Source organism: Tympanuchus pallidicinctus, unplaced genomic scaffold (genome assembly GCF_026119805.1).
Source record: "Tympanuchus pallidicinctus isolate F22 unplaced genomic scaffold, pur_lepc_1.0 scaffold31, whole genome shotgun sequence".
In the NCBI taxonomy this organism is placed as follows: Eukaryota; Metazoa; Chordata; class Aves; order Galliformes; family Phasianidae; genus Tympanuchus; species Tympanuchus pallidicinctus.
Window position 1 is genome coordinate 9,565,378 of NW_026294749.1, and position 11,484 is coordinate 9,576,861.

Consider the following 11,484-nt stretch of genomic DNA (forward strand, 5'->3'; position numbering starts at 1 on the left):
TTAAATATGTATGTATATATATATACACATATATATTTAATACCTTGTAATTCTCTGGAATAAGGATAACTCGAGATAGAGCGGATTATTTTCTTTCAGCATTCATTTTTGGGCACAAAATAGTAGCCACAGCCTATATTATTTGTACTCCTGTATTTGAGCATTAATGCAGAAGTGGAGGCTGAGGGGGGGCTTCATGGTGCCCTACAACCTTCTCACAAGGGGATTGGAGAGACAGCGCTGATCTCTGCTCTCTGGCGACAGCAGCAGGATCCAAGGGAACAGCATGGGGCTGTGTCAGGTTGGATATTAGGAAAAGGTTCTTCACCAGAGAGTGGTGGGCATGGGACAGGCTGCTCAGGGCAGTGGTCATGGCCCTGGTTGCTGGAATTCCAGAAGTGTTTGGAAAATGCTTTCAGACACAGGGTTTGAACTTTGGGTGGTCCTGTGTGGTGCCAGGAGTTGAACTTGATGATCCTTGTGGGTCCATTCCAACTTGGTTCTATTGTTTTGTTGTTTCATATGTGCTGCTGATTACTAAAACCTTGAAGAGGATCCACCAGCATTTTAGGAAATATACAGATTGTGCTGTGTGTCAACTTTTTTAACATAGATCAAAATGAGGGATGGGTTCTCTGGCTTTTTGGAACCATTTGGAGGATTTTTTACTGATTTGAAAGGGGCCAATACTCCTCCATTGTACGTTACAAAAAATGAGCCAGGCTTGATTTTTCTCATCTTCTGGTGTGAAGCCCAGTCTTATCTCAGTCCAGTCCTCACTGTAAGTTTGTCCCCTTTTATGGAGAAGTCACAAAATCACAGAATGTCATGGATGGAAAGGGACCTTGAAAATCATCTAGTCCAATCCTCCGTCCGGGGCAGGAACACCTAGACCAGGTCACCCAGGAATGCGTCCAGGAGGGTTCTGAATGTCTCCAGACATCAAATGCTCAGCTCTTCACCACTCTGCCTATCTCACGCTCTGGATTTGCTATCCCAAGCATTTGGTGAACTCAACTGAAGGCTGGTATTGCTTGCTGCAGGACAACACCGCTGCCTTCACAGTGGCATGAAGCGACACTGGGAGCTCTGGGCAAGGCCAGTCCATCCGAGTATGCAGAAAGTGGAATTGCCACAACCTCCTGCTGTTGCTGTGATAGATAGTACCATAAAGTGGATGTGATGTGGTTATTAGGCTGTTATTCAGCTCATACTGAGTGGTATTGATTGGTGTTGGTTCAGTGCTTGCTACATATTTTATCAATTGACCTTCCAGACTGTATTCCTGCTCTGCTTCTTTTACTTCCAATTCTGCTTTATCTCCACTTTTGTAGCTCCTAATTTTCCTGCGGTTGATTTCTCACAGTATTTCTTTCTCACAGTATTCCTCCTGCTCTTCCCTCATACATCAATTGAATGAAGATTCAGCTTCTAAAATATTTGAACCCACAGTAGAAAGAAAGAAAGCTAAACGCAGATATTTTGCAGTAAAGCTCAAGGTTGCTGAAACTGGTTTTATAACAGCTCTTGTCAAATTGGATTTACAGAACCAGATAGTTGAATAACATAATGCCTTCATGAACTGTTCTCCTGGCCATCTGTGGAGCCTCACGGTTACACCAACTGAAGATCTGGTAGCCTATTTCCAAGAGGCTGTTTGCAAATATGCTTGAAAATGTGAAAGAGGAATTGTAGTTAAGAGATTTAGATGGGTGCAAGTCACTGAGGGTATTAATTTTCCACTTAGACTGAAAACATGGTAAACATCATTGTTCTGTTGATTTAGTGCTGGCTGGTAGGAAGGCAAGGGAGGAAGCTAAAACACCTCTCCGGATCTAAGCAATTGTCTGCATGGTGAAGTTGGGTTTGGAATTAGGGAGTTTCTGGCTCCCAGCTCAACAGAGCGTGCTGCCTGTGCATTGAAGACTGCTGACATACAGCTCTGCTCCATTGCAGGAAGGGATCCAAATTTCAGCAGAGAAAAAGTAAGCCTGCACCAGTCACATAAGTGAAAAATAAATAATATACTGTAAACTCACAGTGTTTGCAATAGTTACCTTCAGCAAGGAGATGCAGAGCACCAGAAAGAAAGGCTCTGGCTTTGCAAACATTTTTGTTATCTGGAAGGGATGCAGATTCTGTAGTATTAACATGAGATGTGAATCCAGATGGATATGAATTAAGACAATTTTAGACCTCAGATTCATATGCCTGCTGAAGCTCAGAGGTATCAATTAGGAAATACTTTCTAGGATCTTATTACAGCCTTTGTGTAGGTGAATTTGAAGCTCACAGCTCAGAAAAGGAATTGTTAATGTCAAAAGGGGGACAGGAATTTCAAAATATATATTATTAAGTTATGATAAGAAAATCTCTGCCTGTGAGTAGTGCACGAGTGTCTGTTCTCCATGCAGCTTCATCTAAAACTCTCTTTAATGAGCCGGTTCATGGGAGGTTTGGTAAATCTGAAGATAAAAGAAGTCTGAGAAAGGCTGCAAGCACAACAGGGGAAAGAGCAGGAATTACAAATGATTTTTACAAATTGGAGAAATTTCCTAAAGATAGTATGGAATTGCATAGAGCATCCTGCAAAGTAATTGGAAAAATTCATTTATTAAAAATAGGATGAGAAACTTCGAGCTCTTTCAGAAAAGAAATCATGAGCTAAACATGTGTGAGCAATGTCAGCCTGCTGTGAAAAGGAGAAAGTCCCTCCGCAGATGAAGCTGTAAACAACAAAGACATTCAATAATCCTTCTGCTGGTAAACCTATTTCATGTCCAGTTTCAGGCATTGCACTTTTAGAAAGCCATAGATCAGTTGGAGAGGTGGAGTATCCCAAGATGAGTTCCTGGGCAGCCTGATCTACTGGTTGGCAACACTGCCAAATGCATGGATGGAACTAGGTGATCTTTAAGCTCCCCTCCAACCTAGGCCATTCTATGAGTATAGCAAGGCGGTGACATCTAGTAAATGTGAACTAAGGAAATAGTCTAAGATGGTAAAAGGAAAGCAGACCTGTGGGACAGGATAACAGTTTTCAAGTGGAAAGAGGAGGGAATGATCTCTCTATCTGTGGTGTACAGAACATGAATTACTGGTCATAGACTGCAGAGAAAATTATAAACCAAGAAATCATGTTAGGATTGCAAGGAACATGACAGTAATGTCTGTGAATGTGGGGAGCCCTCCTTGTAGAACTGCCTTCTAGAGCAGGGAAAACAAGCATCCAATGGGAGTAGTATGGAGATACAGCTTCTCCTGCCATTGAAGATCTCAAGGTGCTTTCCTTCTCTGCCTCCAGTCTCTGTGTTGAAGCCTACAGGAACAGTGCCGTGCCTACAGAAAGCATGGGCCATTTAGATGGTAAACAGGTTGCGTGATTCTGTATGTGTCTACATTGAGGTCAGTGCACCAGAAGGCAGATCACCCCAGCTTTTATCTTAGAATTGCAGGCAGTTAGCATTCAGGCATTTCTGTGATGTATGAATGCATAAAGCTCTTCTGCTCTTAAATAATCTGTTGTTACTTCACAGAATAATAGCAAGGCTCAGTGGTGGAAACCTTTAGCAGAGAAAAACAAGTTCTTAGAACCACCAGGATGAAACATGTTGGTGTCCTTTGTAGGAGAAACTAAATCAGAAACTTTCTTAAACTGTGGCCACAACCTTTGTTGTGAAGTGCTGGCTTCACTGTCCTACCCATTCATTAACTGCAAATCTTGTCCCTTGGTTGGTGTTATTTTGTGGTGTCTTAAGTAATAAAATCCTGCAATCAGAGGGTTGCTCTCCAGTCTGCTGGGATTTTCTGGAGCTTCTTACATGTGCAGTGCTCCTACACTGTCCTGAGGATTCTTCTTCCTAGAGTTGCTCCTGCTGGTGTGCTCCAGAGTGGTCCTGGCCAACTTTAATTTAAAATATATATATATATATAATAGGTATTTAAATAAGCTTACTTGTCTGATTTAATGTACTTGCCTGAAGCTGAGGTGGTAACACTGACACAACAGTCATCAGTTTATCTGACCTGGAAAACTGTTGAAAACTTCATTCACTTGGTTCAAACAGAAATTACACATTTCTAACTTGTGTGCCCATTTCTAGACTATCTGACTGAGGCCACAACCAACCAAACAAGAAAGAAGTTGAACCTGTTTGGCATTAGCTCTGAATATAACGTGAAGCTGTGAGGTCAGCTCTCTGTCTCAGTGAGGCAGAGGAAGGATGTGAAGTGCCTTCGCAAACCCATCTTGTTCCAACACTGGAAGGAAGGAAAATGTACATTTTAGAAATTTGCCTTTCATTCAGAATGATAATATTCAAGTATGTTTGTGAAACCACTTCAGAACTACGTTTAAACAAGAGGAAGAAAAACCCTGCTTGAATTCTCTCTGAACAGATCAGCCTGCCTGCTACCGTTATAGTATGAGGGAAGCAACAGAAGTATTTTTGCAGCCAAATCTCTTGCCAGAAAAGCATTATGGTCCATTTTCTTAAAACCACTCTAATGTGATAAGCCCTACATGTACATATTTATTCCCCAATGCACTTTTTTTTTTCAATCTACCTCATTCATTGAAATGATTTTCACACTTGTGTTATTTCACCGTGCTCTACCACTGCACGTATCTATCAATTGTGGGATCAAACCTGAATACTTCCTCAGTTTGGATCTTCGTGTGTCTCAATTATATGAAAACTTAGGTCAGAAAGATGGCAAAGGGCTGGTGAGGCTTCCAGCAAAGGCAGTTTTATTACACGTGAAGAATAATATTAAATATATCCATTTTGGTGTCTTTCCAGCTTGCTCTCACTCTCAGATTCTGTAGCTTGCTTATTACCTCTCTCTGAAGTTGCACAGCTTCTCTGGGAGTCAGAAAGATACAATGCTTTTCAGTGCAACCTCTAAGTGCCACAAATTCTGGAGAGCTCTGGAGGGGCAAGATAGCTGAAGATGATCCAGCAAGGAAATTGAAGGAGTTTCTTTTAAGACTGTTGAAGGCAGAGAGAAAAGAAAAATTTTAAGCTGATGTCAGGAAAAGTTCTTATATATCAGGGAGATGAAACAGCTGATAGGAGGAGAGGAGACGTGAAATACATGGGAAAAAGCATTTTCCAGAGCAGGAGGAAAAAGAGGTGATACGGTAAGAGAAGAGAAAAATAGCCTCTGTGGTTTTATTTTTGGGCAACAGTTTTGGAGCTGAAGCCTCAAGGTATTTTAAGTGTGTTGTTTTGAATTGCTTATTGTCACAACGTTCTTCCTCTGAGCAAAGTGCCATTCAGTTTGAAAGTGATGGATAGTAGCCAAAGACAGTTTCTATCAACTGCTTGCTTGCTTACCAAGCACCGCGGTAGGTGAAAAGAAAGTGAGAGAAACTGCACTTTTTTTTCCCCTCCTCTTACAGAAGCCAGAAACAGCAGAAAACCATCTGTCCTCATTCTTAAAAATTGAGAGCAGGCTTGCAAGGAAGTGTCATGAGTGACTTCAGGGCTGACCACACCGCCTATGGGCAGTAAAGATGAATCAGCCTGCAAATCCTGGTATGGCCTCAGCAGGTTTGTCTTCCATCATTTGAACACCTCACGGTACCTCCATACGAGCACATACTAACTGCATGTGTCTACAGGGTGAGGATTGGGTTTTGCTCTTTTTTTAATGATCCCTTCAGGCGCTGATAAATTTCATTCAATCTTCTGCAGTGTGAACAGAGAGTGAAATCCTACATCGCTACACAGTGGAAAGGGAACAGCACTATCTTGTAATGTACTTATTTGTCTCTGTGAGGGATGGCTGCCAAGCTTCTGTGAATAGACGTTTTTTGGCCGCCCTCCCTTAAATGAGCAAAAACGCCGAAAATTTATTCCCACAAACCCCAAAACTTCTCTCTGGTATTTTATGACATTAAAACTAACATACAAAGCATGCATATACATATGCAAAAAAATTGCCAGAATCAAAACTGCCTTTTTGCAACCGCATCTTTCCCAAAAACTCAGAAAATGCTTGTAGGATAAGTTATGACTTAACTAATAACTGAAGTATTAGCTTTCTCAAATATCTGAGATTTTTTGTACTTCTGTAACTGTAAAATCATTACCATTTTGAAAGACAAAATTAAACAGTAACTTTAAACACGCTGTGCGTATCCCATGCAGCGATATTAAAGCTATTTCTGAGAGAGAGGAAAAGCAAGAGGAGAGAAGAGTTAAGTACAACATTTAAGAAGTAGGTAATAGTTCACATTCCGTATTTGGAGTAGGTTTTTTATTAAAAGAAAAGCAAATAAAAATGACTGATTAAATGTTCCTTGCATCTTTATAAATCTGCTACACTCCAAAGAAGGCCAGGCACTTGCTTGGAGTGTGTGCCTATGAGTAAGTGTGTGTCTGTGTGTCTGTGCTTGTGATATCTATTTCAACGTACAGGGCATATTTCCAGCAGCAGCAGGTAATAGAACTGATGAGTACAAGATGAGAAAAAGCTTTGGTGATGAATGATCAAATTTTCAGAAACATCTCACCTCATTTGATTTCTTCATAAAATCCATTACAAGAACAAATAGTATTTTCTTACCTCAGGCATTGTGCAGTTCTTGGTCACAGGATGATGGCTTTCTGCAGTATCTGAAGTTGGAGGTTTGTTGTTTGTTGTCTTTTGTTAAATAGCGTGCCATCTGAAAAAAAAAAACACCCACATTTTTTCTGAAAGAACATTGTGGCATTGGGAAGCTGACAGCATAATCAACCAGTCAGCACTGTGTATAGGTAAGGAATTTATAAGAAGAACTTCCTAGCTAGAGTGATCTATTTAATAACCGAGGTTAGGAGAAAAAGGGCGAATGACACACAGAAAATAATTGTACTGATATAAATGTTTCTCTTGTTTTTCTTCTTTCTCTGAAAATAAGAGCTTCGATAGTTTGTGTTGTCCATTTCAATTAGCTTTGGTGGAGCTGAGGGGAAAACTGTGAATCCTGCAGAGGGAAGGGCTCTGCAATTCGCAGATGCTGAACCACTGCACAGTTTTTTCTGCAGATATTGCTATCCCAGGAAGTACTGTCTATTTTTACTGCTCTTACAGGCTTATTTTAAAATAGTCTTCATCTCTTGTGGAGAGCGGGGAATACAAATGATCTCCCTTTTCATTCTTGTATCTGATCTCCAACAATAAGTTCTCGGAGAGTCCACCTTTCTGCACTGGCTTGTAAGGCAGTCAGTGTAGTTTTCTATCTCTACAGTGCACCGCATTACTAAATGAAGCAACACTTCCCAGTTCCTGAGCCTGACTGCAGGCTTTCTTTGGGTTATGCCCGAGTGCATGACGACCTCTGCAAGGGACCCCCAGGCCCAGTCACAGCTGTGGTCCACACCGCCATCTCAAATTTGCCCCAGATCCTGTGATATATATCAGCAGGTAACGTAGATGCAGCCATAGTGACCAGCGTTTGCATTAACTACAGCATGTTAACAGTTAGGCCTCAGAGAACCTCACAAATCTTCCTCCTGCAGGGGAAACAGTGCCATGGATGACTGCACAGACTTTGTGCCCTTTCTTGGTTTGGCAAGCTCTCATGCACCCTAAGAGCTCCCTTCCTCAGCAGGCTCTGACCTGCTGGTACCCATCACCTTCTGCTCCCTCACCAAGGGTTGGTGAGCCCTCTCAAATTTTCAAACTCTGCCTTACATGAATGACAAATTCTTCTAAAATTTCAGTCTCTTCAGATTCCCAGTTGCTTTAAAGCAAAAGTGTTTCCCGTTTCTTTCCCTGTTTGCAGTGAAACACCATTCTAAGCCTTTTCTGCCGGCAGGTTTCCAAAGATTAAACTTCAGACTAGGTTTTACTGCTTCATTATCTTCCTAGATATTTGTTTAATTCTTTTGACTGCTGAACCGTGTGTTGTGCAGAGATCACTGAGATGAGGAGTCAGGAAGGGGTTGTAAGTACACATCAAAACTACAGTTTTCACAGGTCTCAATAGGGAAAATGCTACTGAACTTTTGTAGGCCATTTGGGCTTTTGATGTGCAGTTCTGCTTAAAAATCTTCAAGGAAGTGCTGAGAGGATGAAATTTTAGGTCACGAAAGATGGAATGGCTGAGAACTCAGAAAGACAAAATCCTCTGTGTCTAAGAGAGCAGCGTGGCTCTTGTCATGGGCCGGTAGCCATAAGATCCTCCATGGCTTCAACAAGGTGCTGAATGCAGTTTGGGCCAGACCTCAGGCCTGTGTAGGAGAAAGGACATTTGGGACAGCCTGTAGGGCCGAGGTGGGCTCCCAGAGCAAGTTGGGTGCACCAAGCTACCCAGGTTTCTTGGAGGAGGCAGTGGAAAAGTCCCTGAGCCAATCCTGCCCTTGCAGTTTAACAGGCTATTCCCTGGGGCAAATATTCTGGCAAGTCCCATGTATCACTTGTAGGTGATGGGCAAATATCTGTGTCAGGAAGGCTGAACCCTGAGCCTCGTGTACAGTTGCTACGTTGTCAGTGAGATTAAAAATAGCCAGCTGCAGCTTCTGCCATTTGGGTGAAATGTTTTAAATTTTATAGCAAGTAGGTTGACTTAGCATATTCAGACACCAAAATTTTTGTGCTGAAGGAGCTGAACTTCTCTCTCCTCCTCTCTACCCCCTTTTAACTTGCTTTTTGGCAGTAGGTTCCAGAAAAAACATCTGCTACCCTTGGCAACTAAAGGCACCTTCGTTTACAGATCGATTCTATATAAATACCAAACAAAATGTATATTATAGATGCTTGGCTTGGATTTAGAATAAGATTTGCCTCAAGCTAGTTTTTTTTTCCTTTGGTTTTACAGCATAAGTGTTAGATACATACTGCAGATACATACTTTCCATCTATGTGATATTCTCATATCTAATTGAGGTCTGATGGCCACCACTCTCTACCTTTGCTTCTAAAGGTACAGCCTGCAAACTGCAATCCAGAGTGAGTATCCCTTTTCATTTGCCAAATAATCAAGTAGCAATGGGCTGCATTTTACCTGGACCTCTCTGGATCTACATCAGGCCCACAGTATGCTCCCTAGCCCAGAAAATGTCATGGGTGCTCCGAGCAAATTATTGCGATGAGTCGCTTGCTCCATAAACTTTGTTCTTTCTCCCCTTTGGGTCTTGATCTGCCCGTCAATGCATCAGCATTTTATCAAGCACACCCAGCATCTCTCTAAAGGATTCTTTGTCCGCAGATCTGCTGGAATCCTGTCCAACTGACTGGAGACAGAGGTTACATGGTATGTTTCTGTTCTTTGACTGGACTTTTAGCATCCTTCTTCTGGGATAAATATTTGGGTTTGCAGTTTTGAAAATTACTTACCACAAATATTTGCCTGAAATTTGCCTGTGTGGGGAATGTTTCTTCAGTAAACACATTTGCCAACATGTTTTCAGTCAGTAAATACCACAGAAGTGTGAACACAGTTGAACTGAAATAATATCTAATATAAAATAATCTGGAGAAGGTCGAAATCATCTTTCTGTCTTGTATTTCAGGGAATGCACTTCAGTTCAAACCTGGGCACACTCTGTGCAAGCCTGCACCTCTGGGGCTATGAAAAGTGAAGGATGGTTTTTATAGTACAAGATGCAGTGATGTGAGCACACGCTTTAGAGCAACCTGGCAGTGTCCCTGGCGCATGGCATCAACCAAGCCATTTATTGTGGCCAGGCATAAGCAATGAATTATTGTGTTGTGAGAGCCTGTATGAGAGACTCTGTGATAAGGTGGTTTATAGGGGGGTAAGAGGCAGAAAATGTGAGATCTTGCCCTGGCAGAGGTAGTGCAGTATTGAACAACAAAGAGCTGGTGAGACTAGCCCTGTTCCTGAGGTAACATGGCCCAAGGGAGGCAGGCAGACTGAGGAAGAAGAGGACGGATCTCCTTCCTGGTAATGAGAGCAAGCACACATGCTTGGGGATGCCTCCTTGGGTCCTTCACCCACTACTACCTTGAAGCATTCTCCCGCTTGGTGCTGAGGCACCTGGTTCTACAAATGATATTTCATGGAGTGTTCTCCTTCCCTGCGTGGTTGGAGAAGTGCTGCACTGCTGTTAGCTTTTAGAGATGGTTTAATCTGGGGAGATGACGACAGGCTGTTGTGAGGCCTGTTCCCTGATGCCATCTCCTGAGCAGGGGTCAGCCTGCAGTGGGCCAGGCAGAGACTGGGACTGTCAAGAGGAGAGTGTGCCCCAAGAGCTGACATATGCAGTGTCAGCAGGCTGTGCTAAGGGTGGATTCACAACCCAGTACTGAAGCTAATTTGTAAGCTTTAGAGGGGCAGTGGCTTGCTAGAGGAGAAATGTCATTATTTTTATTAGCACTGGTAGTTTTAGACCAAATCCTTTGTCCTCATTCCCCCTGAGAGTTTGCTGATTTTCAATTAAGAAATGTGACCCAAGTTGGGAGAAATGTTTATTTTTGGACAAGGGAACACCTTCCCTGAATGACATGGCTAGAAACAGGAGCAATAAATCTTATTTTCATTCCAGGGCTCTCTGAAGCTTGTCAGGGATGCTGAAGATAATCAAAACCTCATCTTATTAAAGATCCTTCTCTTCGTCAGTATGTTGTCTACTGGAAAAGTGGGAGGCTCAGTCAGTGATGCCAGAGCAGACTGAAGGCTCATAGAGAAGCTAATTATATTTTGCTTTTTTTTTTTTCTTTTCTTTCATTGCAGAAAGACAGAATAGTTGTGAATAAATTAGGAAAGGGGAGGGTGAGGAGAGCTGAGAGTTCATTAATATTCATATTTAGCCACAAGTACACAGAAAAGGTGACAAGGAGCTGGCTCCCTGGAAACCTATGCACCTTGGCAGTAGATGGAAAATTGCATTTAATTATAGCTACCTTTAGCTCTGCACCTAATGAGCATGTTTGAAACCATGCAGGGTTGCCGTATACTGAAGGAAGATCCAAGACTGAAACAGAAAATGAAAACCTTTCCTCCTCCTTCCCTGCTCTGCTGAATTTAAAATAATTCTGTCAAGGCCCAGGAGACCAAGTGGACTTTTATTCTCGATTTCTCAGAGATTATAATAGAAACCCGTCCAACAAAAATAGAAATGAAAGAAGATGGTCAGTAGGAGGAAACAAACACATTTTAATGGGAAGTAAAAGGATGGAGTCTTGTTCTATTCTCACTTTTCCTAGTAAGTGCTATTGGGGTCTTGAGGTCTCTTTTTTTTTTCTTGTGTTTCCTGCTGTGAAACCTATACTTTTGCTTTTTATATAGCTTTCAGCAATTTCTTCATTATTTTATTTCTGGGGAAACTGCAGTCTGCAAAGGTTGCTACCTTGTAGCTGGGAAAGAAGGGAGCCATGGAGATTTTTTTCACATACGCTGCTTGGGGTTGCTTTAGCCATTTTGGTTCCCACAGCAGCTTTAAAGCCGTGGGGCCAAGTTCTTCTCTAGCGCACCAGCATGGGCAGAAATTGAAGCCAAGGGACAATCTCCATACCAGTTCGTGTGAGTTT